The 4,536-nt window shown below is 42.1% G+C and overlaps 1 pseudogene; it reads left to right on the top strand.

The window, feature by feature from the left end:
- Positions 1-2,363: 2,363 nt before the first annotated feature.
- On the top strand, positions 2,364-2,503 carry LOC119327084 (annotated as a pseudogene).
- The last annotated feature ends 2,033 nt before the right edge of the window (positions 2,504-4,536 follow it).

The following is a 4,536-nucleotide window of genomic DNA, read 5'->3' as shown; positions in this document are numbered from 1 at the left end:
GCCCTCCACCCTCGTGGCCAGGTGGCAACTCCCCCCGTGGTAATTTTTGCACAGTAAATTCTCAAATATTCCCGAAAAAATCATATTAAATTGGCATGGCATTCTAAGGACTTTTATTTTTGTGATGTTTTTATATTGCACGGATAAGTCAGGAAACAGACAGAAAAATACTACTTTACTTTATTTCTACTAAGTAACAGAAAATATAAAGAGGGTACAGAAGGTTGTGCTTCTAGTTTCATCCATCTCATGATCATCAAAATGAACCCACTAACAAGGTTGATCAAGTCTTGTTAACAAACTCATTCCGAATAATCCCGGAACCGGAGAAATTTCGAATGACACTAAGTTACCTCAACGGGGATATGAAAATCCCCAACAATAAGAATATCATACTTTTTCTTGACTGTAGGGAGAGGAAATTCAAAACCTCCAAATATGATCGATGGAACTTTTCCAATAGAGTTGATACTATAAACTTGAGGTTGTTTCCTCGGAAAATGTACCGTGTGCTCATTGCCATTAACATGAAAAGTGGCATTGCCTTTGTTGCAATCAATAACAGCCCCTGCAGTATTAAGGAAAGATCTTCCAAGAATAATAGACATACTATCATCCTCGGGAATATCAAGAATAACAAAGTCCGTTAAAATAGTAACGTTTGCAACTACAACAGGCACATCCTCACAAATACCGACAGGTATAGCAGTTGATTTATCAGCCATTTGCAAAGATATTTCAGTAGGTGTCAACTTATTCAAGTCAAGTCTACGATATAAAGAGAGAGGCATAACACTAACACCGGCTCCAAGATCACGCAAAGCAGTTTTAACATAATTTCTTTTAATGGAGCATGGTATAGTAGGTACTCCTAGATCTCCAAGTTTCTTTGGTATTCCACCCTTAAAAGTATAATTAGCAAGCATGGTGGAAATTTCAGCTTCAAGTATCTTTCTTTTATTAGTAATAATATCCTTCATATACTTAGCATAAGGATTTGTTTTGAGCACATCAGTCAGTCGCATACGCAAAAAGATGGGTCTAATCATTTCAGCAAAGCGCTCAAAATCCTCATCATCATTTTTCTTGGATGGTTTAGGAGGAAAAGGCATGGGTTTCTGAACCCATGGTTCCCTTTCTTTACCGTGTTTCCTATCAATGAAGTCTCTTTTATCATAACGTTGATTCTTTGATTGTGGGTTATCAAGATCAACAGCAGGTTCAACTTCTACATCATTATCATTACTAGGTTGAGCATCAACATGAACATTATCATTAACATTATCACTAGGTTCATGTTCATCACCTGATTGTGTTTCAGCATCAGACATAGAGATGTCATTTGGATTATCAGGTGGTTCAGCAATAGGTTCACTAAAAGTTTGCACAGTCCTATCATTTTTCTTTTTCTTCCTCTTAGAAGAACTAGGCATATCAATATTATTTCTCTGAGAATCTTGCTCGATTCTCTTAGGGTGGCCTTCAGGATACAAAGGTTCCCGAGTCATTCTACCAGTTCTAGTAGCCACTCTAACAGCATAATCATTTTTCTTACTATTCATTTCATCAAGCACTTCTTTCTGAGCTTTAAGTACTTGTTCTACTTGAGTGGTGACCATAGAAGCGTGTTTGCTAACAAGTTTAAGTTCACCTCTAATATCAGCCATATAATCACTCAAGCGTTTAATCATAAAGGTATTCTGTTTTAGTTGTCTACCAAAATAAGCATTAAAGTCATCTTGCTTAAACATAAAGTCACCAAACTCATCCAAGCACTGACTAGCAATTTTAGTAGGAGGAACTTCAGCTTTATCATATCTATAGAGAGAATTTACCTTTACTACCTGTGTCGGGATATCGGGAGATTCTTCAGTAAATAAGTAATTGAGATCATATACTTCTTCAACAGGCGGTAAATTAAGACCATGTCCTTTACATTCTTGCAAGTTGCATGCTTTACTTTCCGCTGCTCATATACTCTTTGCATGCTTGCTTGCTATGTATTGTGAATGTTAAACTTGTGCCTAAACTCCACCTAAACTTAAAGAAGTTCAAAACTGCAACTTTTGGTACTTAGTGTCTAATCACCCCCCCCCCTCTAGACACCTCTTCTCGATCCCTTTCAAGCAGGTACTCGGATATCTTCTGAACAATCTCTCCAAAGAAGTCTTGGTGTAGGTGACCTCGATTGCTCATGCACACGAGCTCTAGACGGCATTGGCGAGCATGTTCTCGTCAACCTCGCTGTCGCGCATCAACAACATCCGCGCAACCCTCACCAATGCGCAAAAAGGTACGCAGTCGATGGCCTCCTTCTTCGCGCATACACGTGGCCTCGCCGATGAACTCGCTGCGGCTGGCAAGCCATTGCAGGATGATGAGTTGATCTCTTACATCCTCAATGCGCTTGACATGGAGTATCAGCCGTTGGTGTCTGCCCTTGATGCATGCACCATCCCAGTCACCCTCGACGAGTTGTTCGCTCAAATGAGCAACTTCGATCAGCGGGTGGCTCTCTTCCAAGGAGCTGCAGGAGACGGCTTCAAGTCTTCTGCTAACGCCGCCACTTGCAGTCAAGGCAGGAGTTCACGTCATCATGGGCCGCCCCGAAACAGCAAGGGCAAGGGCACCGGTGGTGGCAACAACAGCGGCATCAACAACGCACGCGGCGGTGGCCGGCCCTCCTACACCAACACTAGAGGCTGACGCAACAACAGCTCCAACAACAAATTGCGGCCTGACACCGTCAGGTGCCAAATCTGCGGCAAGTCGGGCCACTCGGTGAAGGATTGCTGGTACCGCTATGAGGAAGATGAAGATGACTCATCGCAAGATGAGAAAGTGGCCTGAGCAGCTGATGGTTCCTATGGCGTCGACACCAACTAGGATGTCGATAGCGACATGATAACCCACAAGTGTAGGGGATCGCAACAGCTTTCGAGGGTAAAGTATTCAACCCAAATTTATTGATTCGACACAAGGGGAGCCAAAGAATATTCTTAAGTATTAGCAGTTGAGTTTTCAATTCAACCACACCTAGATAACTTAGTATCTGCACCAAATTATTTAGTAGCAAAGTAGTATGATAATAAAGGTAACAGTGGCAAAAGTAAAGATAATAGTTTTGTAGTAATTGTAACAGTAGCAACGGAAAATTAAATAAGCGAAGCACAGTATGTGAAAAGCTCGTAGGCATTGGATCAGTGATGGATAATTATGCCGGATGCGATTCCTCATGTAATAGCTAGCTCCAGTTCATCAATGTAATGTAGGCATGTATTCCGTAAATAGTCATACATGCTTATGGGAAAGAACTTACATGACATCTTTTGTCCTACCCTCCCGTGGTAGCGGGGTCCTAGCGGAAACTAAGGGATATTAAGGCCTCCTTTTAATAGAGAACCGGAACTAAGCATTAACACATAGTGAATACATGAACTCCTCAAACTACGGTCATCACCGAGAAGTATCCCGATTATTGTCACTTCGGGGTTGTCGGATCATAACACATAATAGGTGACTATAGACTTGCAAGATAGGATCAAGAACACACATATATTCATGAAAACATAATAGGTTCAGATCTGAAATCATGGCACTCGGGCCCTAATGACAAGCATTAAGCATAGCAAAGTCATAGCAACATCAATCTTAGAACATAGTGGATACTAGGGATCAAACCCTAACAAAACTAACTTGATTACATGGTAAATCTCATCCAACCCATCACTGTCCAGCAAGCCTACGATGGAATTACTCACGCACGGCGGTGAGCATCATGAAATTGGTGATGGAGGATGGTTGATGATGATGACGGCGATGAATCCCCCTCTCCGGAGCCCCGAACGGACTCCAGATCAGCCCTCCCGAGAGAGATTAAGGCTTGGCGGTGGCTCTGTATCGTAAAACGTGATGAAACTTTCTCTCTGATTTTTTTTCTCCGCGAGACGGAATATATGGAGTTGGAGTTGAGGTTGGCGGAGCCACAGGGGGCCCACGAGACAGGGGGAGCCCAGGGGGCTGGGCGCGCCCCCCACCCTCGTGGAAAGGGTGTGGGCCCCCTGGTCTTGATTCTTTCACCAGTATTTTTTGTATTTTCCAAAAAGTGCCTCCGTGGATTTTCAGGACATTCCGAGAACTTTTGTTTTCTACACATAAAACACCATCATGGCAGTTCTGCTGAAAACAGCGTCTGTCCGGGTTAGTTTCATTCAAATCATGCAAGTTAGAGTCCAAAACAAGGGCAAAAGTGTTTGGAAAAGTAGATACGTTGGAGACGTATCAACTCCCCCAAGCTTAAACCTTTGCTTGTCCTCAAGCAATTCAGTTGATAAACTAAAAGTGATAAAGAAAAACTTTTACAAACTCTGTTTGCTCTTGTTGTTGTAAACATGCAAAGCCATCATTCAGGTTTCAACAAATATTATGAACTAACCATACTCACAATAACACCTCGGTCTCACAATTACTCATATCAATAGCATAATCGGCTAGCGAGCCATAATAATAAAACTCGGATGACAACACTTTCTCAAA

The sequence above is a fragment of the Triticum dicoccoides genome, chromosome 6B, assembly GCF_002162155.2.
Source record: "Triticum dicoccoides isolate Atlit2015 ecotype Zavitan chromosome 6B, WEW_v2.0, whole genome shotgun sequence".
In the NCBI taxonomy this organism is placed as follows: domain Eukaryota; kingdom Viridiplantae; phylum Streptophyta; class Magnoliopsida; order Poales; family Poaceae; genus Triticum; species Triticum dicoccoides.
This window is presented reverse-complemented; position numbering and strand designations above follow the sequence as displayed.